This window comes from Schistosoma mansoni, chromosome 3 (genome assembly GCF_000237925.1).
Source record: "Schistosoma mansoni strain Puerto Rico chromosome 3, complete genome".
Classification (NCBI taxonomy): Eukaryota; Metazoa; Platyhelminthes; class Trematoda; order Strigeidida; family Schistosomatidae; genus Schistosoma; species Schistosoma mansoni.
Genome location: NC_031497.1, coordinates 11650589 through 11667626, shown reverse-complemented (window position 1 = coordinate 11667626; position 17038 = coordinate 11650589). Strand labels below are relative to the sequence as shown.

General features: G+C 38.8%; 1 protein-coding gene across 1 annotated transcript in view; it reads left to right on the top strand.

Moving 5' to 3' along the window:
- Smp_181330 (hypothetical protein) overlaps positions 1-17038 on the top strand; it is a gene marked incomplete at both ends in the record, with an annotated part of 68025 nt that overhangs the window by 25009 nt on the left and 25978 nt on the right. The window lies entirely within an intron of this gene.

The window sequence follows — 17038 nt, the reverse complement described above, 5'->3', positions numbered from 1 at the left end:
GATGTGAGCGAATTGGTTTGTGTGTTGAGTGAATGAGTTGAGTAATTAGTTCGTCGACTGGATTGATTTGTTGATGGAGAGAATGCATGAGAGAGAGATAGAGAGATAGAGAGATTGTATGAATGGTGGGATGAGAGTTTGGATGAGAGGTTGGATGACTGGTTGATTGGTGTAGTAATTGAATAATGATTGGTGTTGAATTTGGTCGATTGTAGGTGAGGAGACTACTGACACGACGGAAGTGACGACGGAGATCGATATTACGGAGACCGACATACGGAGAGGACAACAGGTGAGTATGTTCGTTAGTCAGTTAGTTAGTTAGTTAGTTATTTAGTTAGTTAGTAATTTGTTTAGTTAGTTGATTGTGTGTATGCCATGTACACAGTGTTTGTGTGAGATGGGTTTGAGTTAGTTGAGTAGAGGACTGATACTAGTTGTGATTTGGTGAATTGCATGTCGTGCACATGAGTGGATGGATGTGACATTGTGTGATTGTGAGTGTCATGTGTGTGTGTGTGTGTGTGTGTGTAAGAATTGAACTGGTTGAATGTGAGTGTGTAGAGTGTGGGTTGGATGAGTGTACTGGATGTGAGCAATAGATAGAGTGTGCATGTTGTTTGATGAGGTGATTGGATTGAGACGATCATTGAATGAATTGTGCTGGTGCTCACATCTTCCTGTCATATCTCAGTGAGCTCACACACTGTGTGAGTGAATTGTGATTGTGGTGTGAGTGTTGTGTGTTCTGTGAGTATGTGGTGGATTGGTGCTACAGACAGTGAGGTGATTCGGTCAATTCTATTCTCCACATTGCTTCGCACACCTACTCAATTACTCACTCACTCACTCACTCACTCACTCACTCACTCACTCACTCACACTCACACACTCACTAACTCACTCATTCATTCACACACTCACTCACTCACTCACTCACTCATTCACACACTCAACACTCAACTACGAAATCAGACTCACACGCACACAATGTGTTCTTCACTTCACTGCACCAATTAACGTGTGTATGTGTGTGTGAATGATTGATTGACTTGTAGTGCCGCGATTCGTTAATTGTTTACTTCGATAACCGTTATGATTCTAATCTTAACGGTGCGTAAAATCAGAAGACAAAGGATAGCAGCGACTACAGTTTATTGTCAAATAACTCAGGTCAGAAAGCTAACAACACCTGAGCGAATATCAACGAGCGAGTGAGCTGCAAACGAGAGAGCGAGTGAACAGGCGAATAAGCGAAGGAAACGAACGAGGAGCAAGCGAGCGAATAGCAAGCAATTACATAGGCAATTTATAGTCACATTTAATAAGGGCACAACAAAGCAAAACAAAGGCTGATAATAGTATTTGCGTTCGTACATATATGGGGAGGAGTATGAGTCATCGAATGATATTTAAGTAGTCAACATTTCGGATAGAGCGTCATGTGCTCTAGTGGCATAGCAGTGCAAAGAATATGCAAATTGTTACTATCCAAATAACGATGTCTGTAAAGTAAGTTATAAAAAGGGCTTAGCCAAAATTGGCTATAATCGAAATTGATTGTAGGATGGTTACTATAGTCTGATTAATTGATAGGTTTTAGGAGTGGGTGATTGAGTGAGTGATTGCGAGAGTGCTGAATTGTGTAGAGTTGTGTTGAGATGTGATGTGTTAATGTGAAGAGTATAGATTGAGGTTGTTTTGTTGGTGTGTACCAGTGTGATGTGTCTTGGAAGTTTTGTGATGAGGTGTGTGTGTGTTTGTGTGTATTTGTGGATGTGAGCGAATTGGTTTGTGTGTTGAGTGAATGAGTTGAGTAATTAGTTCGTCGACTGGATTGATTTGTTGATGGAGAGAATGCATGAGAGAGAGATAGAGAGATAGAGAGATTGGATGACTGGTTGATTGGTGTAGTAATTGAATAATGATTGGTGTTGAATTTGGTCGATTGTAGGTGAGGAGACTACTGACACGACGGAAGTGACGACGGAGATCGATATTACGGAGACCGACATTACGGAGACTGAGGTGATGGAGACGGAGAGGACAACAGGTGAGTATGTTCGTTAGTCAGTTAGTTAGTTAGTTAGTTAGTTAGTTAGCAATTTGTTTAGTTAGTTGATTGTGTGTATGCCATGTACACAGTGTTTGTGTGAGATGGGTTTGAGTTAGTTGAGTAGAGGACTGATACTAGTTGTGATTTGGTGAATTGCATGTCGTGCACATGAGTGGATGGATGTGACATTGTGTGATTGTGAGTGTCATGTGTGTGTGTGTGTGTGTGTGTAAGAATTGAACTGGTTGAATGTGAGTGTGTAGAGTGTGGGTTGGATGAGTGTACTGGATGTGAGCAATAGATAGAGTGTGCATGTTGTTTGATGAGGTGATTGGATTGAGACGATCATTGAATGAATTGTGCTGGTGCTCACATCTTCCTGTCATATCTCAGTGAGCTCACACACTGTGTGAGTGAATTGTGATTGTGGTGTGAGTGTTGTGTGTTCTGTGAGTATGTGGTGGATTGGTGCTACAGACAGTGAGGTGATTCGGTCAATTCTATTCTCCACATTGCTTCGCACACCTACTCAATTACTCACTCACTCACTAACTCACTCACTCACTCAATCACTTACTCACTCACTCACTCACTCACTCACTCAATCACTCACTCACTCACTCAATCACTCACTCACTCACTCACTTACTCACACTCACACACTCACTAACTCACTCACCCACTCACTCACTCATTCACACACTCAACTACAAAATCAGACTCACACGCACACAATGTGGTCTTCACTTCACTGCACCAATTAACGTGTGTATGTGTGTGTGAGTGTGTGAATGATTGATTGTTTGATTGATTGACTGATTAATTGATAGGTTTTAGGAGTGGGTGATTGAGTGAGTGATTGCGAGAGTGCTGAATTGTGTAGAGTTGTGTTGAGATGTGATGTGTTAATGTGAAGAGTATAGATTGAGGTTGTTTTGTTGGTGTGTACCAGTGTGATGTGTCTTGGAAGTTTTGTGATGAGGTGTGTGTGTGTTTGTGTGTATTTGTGGATGTGAGCGAATTGGTTTGTGTGTTGAGTGAATGAGTTGAGTAATTAGTTCGTCGACTGGATTGATTTGTTGATGGAGAGAATGCATGAGAGAGAGATAGAGAGATAGAGAGATAGAGAGATTGGATGACTGGTTGATTGGTGTAGTAATTGAATAATGATTGGTGTTGAATTTGGTCGATTGTAGGTGAGGAGACTACTGACACGACGGAAGTGACGACGGAGATCGATATTACGGAGACCGACATTACGGAGACTGAGGTGATGGAGACGGAGAGGACAACAGGTGAGTATGTTCGTTAGTCAGTTAGTTAGTTAGTTAGTTAGTTAGTTAGTAATTTGTTTAGTTAGTTGATCGTGTGTATGCCATGTACACAGTGTTTGTGTGAGATGGGTTTGAGTTAGTTGAGTAGAGGACTGATACTAGTTGTGATTTGGTGAATTGCATGTCGTGCACATGAGTGGATGGATGTGACATTGTGTGATTGTGAGTGTCATGTGTGTGTGTGTGTGTGTGTGTGTGTAAGAATTGAACTGGTTGAGTGTGAGTGTGTAGAGTGTGGGTTGGATGAGTGTACTGGATGTGAGCAATAGATAGAGTGTGCATGTTGTTTGATGAGGTGATTGGATTGAGCCGATCATTGAATGAATTGTGCTGGTGCTCACATCTTCCTGTCATATCACAGTCAGCTCACACACTGTGTGAGTGAATTGTGATTGTGGTGTGAGTGTTGTGTGTTCTGTGAGTATGTGGTGGATTGGTGCTACAGACAGTGAGGTGATTCGGTCAATTCTATTCTCCACATTGCTTCACACACCTACTCAATTACTCACTCACTCACTCACTCACTCAATCACTCACTCACTCACTCACTCACTCACTCACTCACTCATTCACACACTCAACTACGAAATCAGACTCACACGCACACAATGTGGTCTTCACTTCACTGCACCAATGAACGCGTGTATGTGTGTGTGAGTGTGTGAATGATTGATTGTTTGATTGATTGACTGATTAATTGATAGGTTTTAGGAGTGGGTGATTGAGTGAGTGATTGCGAGAGTGCTGAATTGTGTAGAGTTGTGTTGAGATGTGATGTGTTAATGTGAAGAGTGTAGATTGAGGTTGTTTTGTTGGTGTGTACCAGTGTGATGTGTCTTGGAAGTTTTGTGATGAGGTGTGTGTGTGTTTGTGTGTATTTGTGGATGTGAGCGAATTGGTTTGTGTGTTGAGTGAATGAGTTGAGTAATTAGTTCGTCGACTGGATTGATTTGTTGTTGGAGAGAATGCATGAGAGAGAGATAGAGAGATTGTATGAATGGTGGGATGAGAGTTTGGATGAGAGGTTGGATGACTGGTTGATTGGTGTAGTAATTGAATAATGATTGGTGTTGAATTTGGTCGATTGTAGGTGAGGAGACTACTGACACGACGGAAGTGACGACGGAGATCGATATTACGGAGACCGACATTACGGAGACTGAGGTGATGGAGACGGAGAGGACAACAGGTGAGTATGTTCGTTAGTTAGTAAGTTGGTTAGTTAGTCGATTGTGTGTATGCCATGTACACAGTGTTTGTGTGAGATGGGTTTGAGTTAGTTGAACAGAGTACTGTTGCTATTTTTCATCTGTTGTACCGCATACAATCCGCTTTGCTCTTTTTTTGTCTGTTATTTTTTCCCTCTTATTATGAGTCCCCTGATTTTCCTTTTTTGACTCTTTCTTTTTTTTTCTGCCTAATCATTTTTTTGTTCTCAATATTATTTGGTTTTTGTTTGTTTCGGTGTGGTTTCTTTTTTCCCCCACCTACGTTATTCTATCTTCTGGATAGTCCAATCTCTTCATTCTTTTCAAAACCATTTTTCCCTTTCTATTTTTCGCCTATTTGCGTGACTGTTTTTATTCAGTCCTGTGTGAATTAATAACTGACCCTACTCATCGTATCTCAGTATCCTATTTTTGTTGGACTTTAAATATCGATTGACGCTGAGTTAGTTCGTCTTCTCCACTACTCATCATTTCGTTTCCTTTCTTCTATACTACTGAATTCAACAGTTGGCCACTTTATTAAATTTTGCGACCTCGTTTGTATAAATTGGGTATTTCAACTTCCTCTCTTACTTGTTGAGAAGACTCAGTCACCATACTGATTATTTGTAAATGGGAAATCGCGTTAGCAACTATTTTCTTAAAAACTCATTTCTGATTGTATTGACAAGACCACTTATCCTAATGCTGTGCTGCAATCAAATATCTACTGAAGTGTTTTCTTCGCAAAGGCTTATAAGCACTTTGAGCTTTATTCGCAGAAAGATATTCAGTTCATGATAAGCAATCTTACCATCTAATTCACTTCATTATTTTATTTTTAACTGACATTGAGATGAGAATTAAATGTTGAGTTGGGTTATGAGGAACAGAAAATGTTAGAATTTGTGTTCAGTCAAACAAACACATGTCGTATGGAATAAATGGAATCAGTAATATTTACATATATCAGAACCCAGTATACATTTTTGAAGTCTCTGTTGACAAATTAATGAAATAGTTTGTTTAGTTTTTCGTTAAATAATAAATACGGTTATGGATATGTCTTAAGTAGTATGTGTGATAAAGCGCTTCACTTGACTGACGATATACTGTACATAATTTTGAATCAAATAATCCGCTAACTGTGATAACTCATTATTCTTGTTTATTGTCAATAACAATTTAAATAAAACATAATACTTCTGGATTACACTCTTCACTGCCACCGAACATTTGAAAAGACAGTCACTTTTTACCAGGAGAAAACCTATGTCAAACAGATATCCTGTAACTTTATATGAAGCATACTCAACTTATCAGATATGAGTTTCTTGTGATTTCATGACTATTTCTAACACTTGTTATCATGAAAAGACTCATTCAAACAGTGAAAAACTAAATTCTGTATGAAAAGCATATATATATATATATAATGTTGGATGATGTACTAAATAGTTATTACATTTATTCAAAGTTCATCTAAGAACAAAAATAACTAACAAATATAAAGAAATAATCTACATAAACTGAGCCTCACCACACCCACTCGACAGCGATCTACACAACAACCTCTATTTCCACACCTATGGTCGGCACCTGGCCAACAGCCTCATCATTAATGACATCGACAAAACAAGCAGTGTGGCTAGCACCAGCACTGGACAATCCACACCCATAATGTCAACGCATGTCAGCACAACCGATATTGCTCTGACCAGTGCAGTCACATTGACCACACATTTCACTGGATCCACAGTATCAAAGGAGATAATCTTCATCGCTGATCAACATATTCCGAGTATTCTGTCAATTGTTGTCCCGTCTGATTTTGTGTGTACGCTCACGTCTACAATGCATATCTTTTATTCTACTGACTCAATTCATGTTTCCGTTCATGGGATTTGATGCGTATTCATCTATTGACACTGATGTTTTCTCGCCGCTTTATTTTGATGTCTCACCGGTTGGCTATTCCTCATGTTCGAGCTCTCTTTCTTCCTATCTTATTCTTAAAGAGTTTCTAGTATGACTTTTATCTCTGCGATCGTCATTGCTAGACCGTTTTCCATTATCTTATTTTTTTTATTTTTCAGGCGGTATTTTTCTATATGATTCAGGTGATGTTTAATACTTTTGCTACTCTGGTTCTTAGTCTAAATCTCCTTTTTATTCTGAGTGAATATATTTTCACTTCACTTTCATCATTTATACAGTTCTCGATAGTTTTTTTGAGTTTGCTAATTAATCTCATACTGAATATGGCGCCTAATATTTTACAACCAATATGTCATGTAGCTTTATTAATGGAACCTACATTCTTTCAGTGAATAACCAGAACTTGTGAATTTCAAATTAGTGTTATTCTCATGTATTAAATTGATCTAGTTGTTATTTCTTTTTCATCTTAACGTCAAATAACTAGTTTGCAGGTGATTTTTGATTATAGCACTTCACAGTGTTTATGGATAAACGAAGTAATTTATGTCTAAAACAGCTCCCATCGAGGGAGAAAGTTTCTGGAGTTTATTAAATCTGAAGTTTGTCAAGTACTTTGTGAAACATTTCTTCTCCTCATACCTCAGAACTTTTATATTCAGTATGAAGTCAGCAACTGGAAAAGTGTATTAATCATTAGTTATTATATTCTAGAAATAATCAGGTGTTTAAGGAAAAAGTTCCTCAAAATAATTACTCAAGTTTTGGAGCTAACCTGAATTCTATCGTGTGAGATCGCACGTTTAACACTGTCAAATTAAGTGAAACATTCGCCTTATGTTACCAATTTGTGAAGATTTATTCGTGCAGGTCAGACTGAAGTTTTCCTAAGAAACTAATCATGAAGAAATGAAAATCAGACAATATGAGACGTTAAAATATGATCTGTAAAATGGAGAAATGAATATGGAGTATAAATCACACTTGTCATAACTTACATAATACTTTCAACATAGCTTTATAGAAATTGTGTATACTTTCCACTTGTTCATTTGATTTAAACTTTGTTATTGAAAGAGGAGTGTGGTAAAATGTTAAAACATAAAACAACAAAATACTTCTAAACTTAAGGTGTATGAAAAGTTATTCTCGACAATTTTTTCAATGGACACTAGTTCACAAAATGGCATGTTTTATTTCATAGCTCAGTTCAATACATTCTTCGTCTAACTGTTAATGAGTTTCAGTCATTAGAATAATCAGACATAGGTAATACAAATTTATTTTTGTCTAGCAGTAAGTGATTCCACACTCCGTAATAGTTTCGAAAATTTTATGTAGTTTACTTGAGTTCTTATCATTAACAAAATCACTTGTTTATTTTGATTGATGTCGGATAACAAATACTTCAATATATCTGGTCGGACTAATATCATATTGCAAACTGTTACGAGACACATTTGCTGTAAGATTTTGGTTAATGAAGATTGATTGACAAGGTGGTTTCATCCAGTTTATTACACCATCTTATGATAAGGAAGAGACGTATTGATGTGATGATAAACTGGCTGATGAAATACGTTTAATTTAGGTCGTATATAGAAATTTGCTGAATTCAAAGGCGAATCTACAGAAGCAGTTAGAAATTGGAAATCTTTAGAAACAGACCTTATGTGAGCGATAGATAATGTGAAGTAACTGGATTGAGGCATTCAGTGATTTAACCTTATACTCACACCAAAGTGTTTACCCCTGAATTCACGTTTTCATCATTTGTATGCTTAGTTAAATTCAAGTTGCTTTTCTCCTATGTTTTGTGTTTGTGTTTCTGCTTGTCCATCTGTATTGCATGTCACTAAACTCCATGTGTTATTTTAATCAACGTTTTCTTCGTTATCTATTTACATGTTTTCTAGAAGTCAGCCTCACGAAAACGGCAATAATCAGTAAGTCAAAACCTGATAAAGCAGTTTGTTTTATCACAACAATTATTTTCTTTATTGGTTGTTTTGATTCGGTTTTCCATTTCATTCATCAGTAAGGTGGTCACATTGTGTTGCATAAATGGTTGGGTGTTCCTCTTGTTCCTCTTGAAAATTCAGTGTAGCGAAGAGATGTCACAAATAGTACGTTGATATATTGGAATTATTTGTCAACCAGTATTTATTGTTGAGTTGTTCAGGGTCGTCTGGTTGCATTGACCAGACCACCATCTCTGTTAAACCGGAATGATTCATAATCTTTCTAAGTGGAACAATCTAATTGTATTCGTATAGAAGCTAACAAGTAGTGATATTTACTGCAACTGTGGAAGTCACGCTATGTTCGTTTGCTGAGCGTCACTCCACTCACAATATTGTCACACTTACTAACAAATGTGTGTGGGTAGACATAAACACTCGATGTAGAATTGCTTATTTTCATAACAAACCAAGAACATATAGCATTCAGTGTACATGGATGTGGGAAATCGAACAACCATCTATTTCATAGTGTCTATCACTTCGGTAGATCCTACTCGAATACACTTGGATTCGTGGTGTGGAGTTGAAGAGAGATCGTTCAGTTTTGTTTCATTTTGAAGCAGTAAGTCAACTGAATATTCTCCTTTCACTGAGAAGTCGCATTTAAATCAATGAACTTTGACTTGTCGGAAACTATTTGAATTCTTTTGTAGCAGTCTCATCAACGCTGACTAGATTGAACAAGCCTTTGGAGTGGAATGACAGTTTATTGGATCCCAATTCCGATTTATATCGAGATTATTCAACTCAAATTTGTGACCTGGTAAGTTTGTTACCTAATTCTCAATTGAGTTTACATGAAAATGAGGAAAACTGATGAAATGTATAGACAATCTGTGTTTTTGATAAAGGCTTGAAGTTTGACATTTGAAGAGGGTTTTTCGAAATATCAGTAGCTATTTAACAGGTCTTTATAGAACACAGAGTACTATTCAACTGTTTCCTCCAACCTCCAACTACGAGGTGGCCTAACTGAGCTAAGTGGCAGTGTGGCACCATTTGCTGATGCTATAAATTGTGATGTCGCACCAACTGACAACTGCGACTAACTCATGTCTCTATTCATTACTGACTATTTCATTGAAAAACTAGAGCTCACACTTCTGTGGCTTGAGATGCTGATTGATATCATGTGATAAGATTACCAATCGGAATTCTAACTCTAATTTCTTTTCCATTCCGTGTCTACTATTTTCTCGATGACCCAGTGTCCGATCAATGACCGACCACATGTCTGACCCTCACCGTTCACCTTGAGGCGATGCAAGCCAGGCTTCTATTTTTCCGCTATTCGTAAGCCCTTCGTTACCTTCTACCTTGAGTCAGGGAGAGAAGTCAACAGACAGCCTCTATCATTCAAGCATACGTGGGTTTATATACAAACATGCTGGACCACATCACGCCACTGAGTGAAAAATCACAACTATACATAGACAAGCCGAAGGTGTTTGTGAATAGTGCGAGCCGTAAGTAGAAGACTGGCAACAAACTGGGAGCGGTGAGTTGTCTATCAGTGGTTAACAGGTTAACCAAACGCTTGTGGCTAACTTATTATATAGACACAGCAATCCAGTTACGTAGTATTTATACAACAAAAAGCATAAACGATAATAATAATAATAATAACGGTAATATTGATAATGATAATAATTATATTTTACAAATATAACATTCCAATTTAATGTTTTACATCAACTCGGCGCCCAAATACTGTGGGACTATTCGCTCTAAATAAGACGAAAGTTCTCATTAATGATAATAATAATATTCATGATAACAATTCGAAAACCATTTTCGAATGTTCCAACTTTTACAATATTCGTCCCGTTATAACACGCACTATTTTCTTCTCACAAAATCTCCAAGCTTTTGCACAGCATTAATTCAACTTACATCAAGGGAATAATCAATGTCACTTGCACAGTTGTTGGCTTCTCACGTGGATCAGTTATTGGAAATGCGATGCTAGTCATCGATTATAGTAGCACTAGTGAGAACTTTTCATCAACTGAAGTGACAGTAGACACTGTTCGCAATGCGGTTGTGGAATACATAGCAGAAATAGTTGCCAATGGTTCAGATCAAATATACTTCGGTACATCAAGTGGTTTGACAATAGAAAGTGAGTGCATGTGATTTTTCGAGCTTATTGAAATTGCATTTTGTGTTTAACGTCAGTTGAATAAACCCGTTTATCCTGTAAGTTGAACGCCATTTTATCGATGCATCTTGGAAATCGATGATGGGTGAATCCCACACCGGAAGCGAACTTTGTAGGATCCGATTGGTTGTTTCCCACGTTAAATATCGCCTGCACAACAATCAACATGCATGTATGATGTGATCATCTATTGGATGCTCTTAATTTTAGTTCATGAAACTGTTTTGTCCTATTTCGAATTTGTTGTTCTAGAGAGACAATAGAAATCGGTTTTATCCTCAGTCGCTTGTATAGGACCTTTCCATATATGCTGTTTGGTATAGAATTCCGCTTACACTTTAAAGAGTCTAACAGTCGGTGAGATCACAACACCCAACGAGATGGAATGTTCAGCGTTCGATCAACGAGGAAATGGGATTGTTGCCGAGTTTGAAACAGAATTCCACCACTTGCCAACCATCTACAGCGAAATTTTCTCGACTTCATTTACTGTCCAATATCTAGTTGCCTGCTATGGCTAGCAGCTAATCGTAATCAGAATTAATTATCATGTATACTCAGTATTTTGTGACGTGAATAGGTACACGTTTCTCTTTGTATTTTCAGCTGTAATCGATGCGGCAACCACCGAGATGATCACTGAATCTCAGGATACCGAAGCTTACAAGACTACGGGTAAGTAGGTGGTTTGCAATATGTTTTGACTCAGTCGATAATATACGTGAGAACCTATGTCTTAAGATTGCGAACTGTACGAGTAAAATACTCTGAATATTCACTTTCGTGAATTGATTCTTCAACCAGTAGTTTTGACTGCAGTATCATTGCAGTAATCTTCCTCAGATAAAAGAATATGGAGTGACAATAAATCAGTTAGAAACACCCAAAATATTATATGTGAGTATTCGCGGTAATGCAGAAATGTTTGGAGTATTTGTAGGGCCCCAATATGACACAAAATTAAAGATGTTACGAGCAATCAGAATATCTGACTATAAGACAGTACATTTCGAAAGCTAGATATGAACGATTGATGAATCGAATGGTTATATTAAAGACGAATTCAGATGATGTGTGTGTATGAAAACACGTAGTGAAAACAGAGAGTTAAGCTACAAGTAGAAAAAATTAACAAACGCTAAATTACTTCAAGTAGAAAAACGATTTTTCGGTCAGCAATGGAGAATCATCCATAATCAAGTTCGAGTTCCACATCATCTGCTTTCATGTCGAAAGTACAAGGAGATTGCTTCAAATAAACACAAATAGTAAATGGTAGAACAATCAATGAACTGACGAAACATCAGTCAAAAAAGAAAATGTGACCATGTGATGTACATGCAAGGAAGAAACATCTGGTAGAAACATCGAGAAAAAATGAAGTTTGAAAACTCGTTGAACTATATTGAAAACGTAAAGAAACCTGAACAAAAATGTAACGGTCATTATTTGAAAAACACAAGAAAATTACGAAACAATGAACGACATAAAAAAGAAGGGAAAAAACGAAACCGACTGTGACATTCAAAAAACATAGGACAGTAAAAAGACATAACGTGAGAAAAGGGGAAACAAAGAAAAATAAAAACAATAGAAATTAAAAGGAGGAGTATGACAAATAAAAAAAGCAAGAGGGCGAATCGACGATGGGTTGGATGATAACTTGAGTTGTGAAATAATTGATTAATTACTGGTGTTGAATTTGGTCGATTGTAGGTGAGGAGACTACTGACACGACGGAAGTGACGACGGAGATCGATATTACGGAGACCGACATTACGGAGACTGAGGTGATGGAGACGGAGAGGACAACAGGTGAGTATGTTCGTTAGTCAGTTAGTTAGTTAGTTAGTTAGTTAGTAATTTGTTTAGTTAGTCGATTGTGTGTATGCCATGTACACAGTGTTTGTGTGAGATGGGTTTGAGTTAGTTGAGTAGAGGACTGATACTAGTTGTGATTTGGTGAATTGCATGTCGTGCACATGAGTGGATGGATGTGACATTGTGTGATTGTGAGTGTCATGTGTGTGTGTGTGTGTGTGTGTAAGAATTGAACTGGTTGAATGTGAGTGTGTAGAGTGTGGGTTGGATGAGTGTACTGGATGTGAGCAATAGATAGAGTGTGCATGTTGTTTGATGAAGTGATTGGATTGAGACGATCATTGAATGAATTGTGCTGGTGCTCACATCTTCCTGTCATATCACAGTCAGCTCACACACTGTGTGAGTGAATTGTGATTGTGTGTTCTGTGAGTATGTGGTGGATTGGTGCTACAGACAGTGAGGTGATTCGGTCAATTCTATTCGGTCAATTCTATTCTCCACATTGCTTCGCACACCTACTCAATTACTCACTCACTCACTCACTCACTCACTCAATCACTCACTCACTCACTCACTCTCCCACTCACTCACTCACTCACTCATTCACACACTCAACTACGAAATCAGACTCACACGCACACAATGTGGTCTTCACTTCACTGCACCAATTAACGTGTGTATGTGTGTGTGAGTGTGTGAATGATTGATTGTTTGATTGATTGACTGATTAATTGATAGGTTTTAGGAGTGGGTGATTGAGTGAGTGATTGCGAGAGTGCTGAATTGTGTAGAGTTGTGTTGAGATGTGATGTGTTAATGTGAAGAGTATAGATTGAGGTTGTTTTGTTGGTGTGTACCAGTGTGATGTGTCTTGGAAGTTTTGTGATGAGGTGTGTGTGTGTTTGTGTGTATTTGTGGATGTGAGCGAATTGGTTTGTGTGTTGAGTGAATGAGTTGAGTAATTAGTTCGTCGACTGGATTGATTTGTTGATGGAGAGAATGCATGAGAGAGAGATAGAGAGATAGAGAGATAGAGAGATTGGATGACTGGTTGATTGGTGTAGTAATTGAATAATGATTGGTGTTGAATTTGGTCGATTGTAGGTGAGGAGACTACTGACACGACGGAAGTGACGACGGAGATCGATATTACGGAGACCGACATTACGGAGACTGAGGTGATGGAGACGGAGAGGACAACAGGTGAGTATGTTCGTTAGTCAGTTAGTTAGTTAGTTAGTTAGTAATTTGTTTAGTTAGTTGATTGTGTGTATGCCATGTACACAGTGTTTGTGTGAGATGGGTTTGAGTTAGTTGAGTAGAGGACTGATACTAGTTGTGATTTGGTGAATTGCATGTCGTGCACATGAGTGGATGGATGTGACATTGTGTGATTGTGAGTGTCATGTGTGTGTGTGTGTGTGTGTGTAAGAATTGAACTGGTTGAATGTGAGTGTGTAGAGTGTGGGTTGGATGAGTGTACTGGATGTGAGCAATAGATAGAGTGTGCATGTTGTTTGATGAAGTGATTGGATTGAGACGATCATTGAATGAATTGTGCTGGTGCTCACATCTTCCTGTCATATCACAGTCAGCTCACACACTGTGTGAGTGAATTGTGATTGTGGTGTGAGTGTTGTGTGTTCTGTGAGTATGTGGTGGATTGGTGCTACAGACAGTGAGGTGATTCGGTCAATTCTATTCTCCACATTGCTTCACACACCTACTCAATTACTCACTCACTCACTCACTCACTCACTCACTCACTCACTCTCCCACTCACTCACTCACTCATTCACACACTCAACTACGAAATCAGACTCACACGCACACAATGTGGTCTTCACTTCACTGCACCAATTAACGTGTGTATGTGTGTGTGAGTGTGTGAATGATTGATTGTTTGATTGATTGACTGATTAATTGATAGGTTTTAGGAGTGGGTGATTGAGTGAGTGATTGCGAGAGTGCTGAATTGTGTAGAGTTGTGTTGAGATGTGATGTGTTAATGTGAAGAGTATAGATTGAGGTTGTTTTGTTGGTGTGTACCAGTGTGATGTGTCTTGGAAGTTTTGTGATGAGGTGTGTGTGTGTTTGTGTGTATTTGTGGATGTGAGCGAATTGGTTTGTGTGTTGAGTGAATGAGTTGAGTAATTAGTTCGTCGACTGGATTGATTTGTTGATGGAGAGAATGCATGAGAGAGAGATAGAGAGATAGAGAGATTGGATGACTGGTTGATTGGTGTAGTAATTGAATAATGATTGGTGTTGAATTTGGTCGATTGTAGGTGAGGAGACTACTGACACGACGGAAGTGACGACGGAGATCGATATTACGGAGACCGACATTACGGAGACTGAGGTGATGGAGACGGAGAGGACAACAGGTGAGTATGTTCGTTAGTCAGTTAGTTAGTTAGTTAGTTAGTAATTTGTTTAGTTAGTTGATCGTGTGTATGCCATGTACACAGTGTTTGTGTGAGATGGGTTTGAGTTAGTTGAGTAGAGGACTGATACTAGTTGTGATTTGGTGAATTGCATGTCGTGCACATGAGTGGATGGATGTGACATTGTGTGATTGTGAGTGTCATGTGTGTGTGTGTGTGTGTGTGTAAGAATTGAACTGGTTGAATGTGAGTGTGTAGAGTGTGGGTTGGATGAGTGTACTGGATGTGAGCAATAGATAGAGTGTGCATGTTGTTTGATGAAGTGATTGGATTGAGACGATCATTGAATGAATTGTGCTGGTGCTCACATCTTCCTGTCATATCACAGTCAGCTCACACACTGTGTGAGTGAATTGTGATTGTGGTGTGAGTGTTGTGTGTTCTGTGAGTATGTGGTGGATTGGTGCTACAGACAGTGAGGTGATTCGGTCAATTCTATTCTCCACATTGCTTCGCACACCTACTCAATTACTCACTCACTCACTCACTCACTCACTCAATCACTCACTCACTCACTCACTCTCCCACTCACTCACTCACTCACTCACTCATTCACACACTCAACTACGAAATCAGACTCACACGCACACAATGTGGTCCTCACTTCACTGCACAATTAACGTGTGTATGTGTGTGTGAGTGTGTGAATGATTGATTGTTTGATTTGATGACTGATTAATTGAAGGTTTTAAGAGTGGGTGATTGAGTGAGTGATTGACTGATTAATTGATAGGTTTTAGGAGTGGGTGATTGAGTGAGTGATTGCGAGAGTGCTGAATTGTGTAGAGTTGTGTTGAGATGTGATGTGTTAATGTGAAGAGTATAGATTGAGGTTGTTTTGTTGGTGTGTACCAGTGTGATGTGTCTTGGAAGTTTTGTGATGAGGTGTGTGTGTGTTTGTGTGTATTTGTGGATGTGAGCGAATTGGTTTGTGTGTTGAGTGAATGAGTTGAGTAATTAGTTCGTCGACTGGATTGATTTGTTGATGGAGAGAATGCATGAGAGAGAGATAGAGAGATAGAGAGATAGAGAGATTGGATGACTGGTTGATTGGTGTAGTAATTGAATAATGATTGGTGTTGAATTTGGTCGATTGTAGGTGAGGAGACTACTGACACGACGGAAGTGACGACGGAGATCGATATTACGGAGATCGATATTACGGAGACCGACATTACGGAGACTGAGGTGATGGAGACGGAGAGGACAACAGGTGAGTATGTTCGTTAGTTAGTTAGTCAGTTAGTAATTTGTTTAGTTAGTTGATTGTGTGTATGCCATGTACACAGTGTTTGTGTGAGATGGGTTTGAGTTAGTTGAGTAGAGGACTGATACTAGTTGTGATTTGGTGAATTGCATGTCGTGCACATGAGTGGATGGATGTGACATTGTGTGATTGTGAGTGTCATGTGTGTGTGTGTGTGTGTGTGTGTAAGAATTGAACTGGTTGAATGTGAGTGTGTAGAGTGTGGGTTGGATGAGTGTACTGGATGTGAGCAATAGATAGAGTGTGCATGTTGTTTGATGAGGTGATTGGATTGAGACGATCATTGAATGAATTGTGCTGGTGCTCACATCTTCCTGTCATATCACAGTCAGCTCACACACTGTGTGAGTGAATTGTGATTGTGGTGTGAGTGTTGTGTGTTCTGTGAGTATGTGGTGGATTGGTGCTACAGACAGTGAGGTGATTCGGTCAATTCTATTCTCCACATTGCTTCACACACCTACTCAATTACTCACTCACTCACTCACTCACTCACTCTCCCTCCCACTCACTCACTCACTCATTCACACACTCAACTACGAAATCAGACTCACACGCACACAATGTGGTCTTCACTTCACTGCACCAATGAACGTGTGTATGTGTGTGTGAGTGTGTGAATGATTGATTGTTTGATTGATTGACTGATTAATTGATAGGTTTTAGGAGTGGGTGATTGAGTGAGTGATTGCGAGAGTGCTGAATTGTGTAGAGTTGTGTTGAGATGTGATGTGTTAATGTGAAGAGTATAGATTGAGGTTGTTTTGTTGGTGTGTACC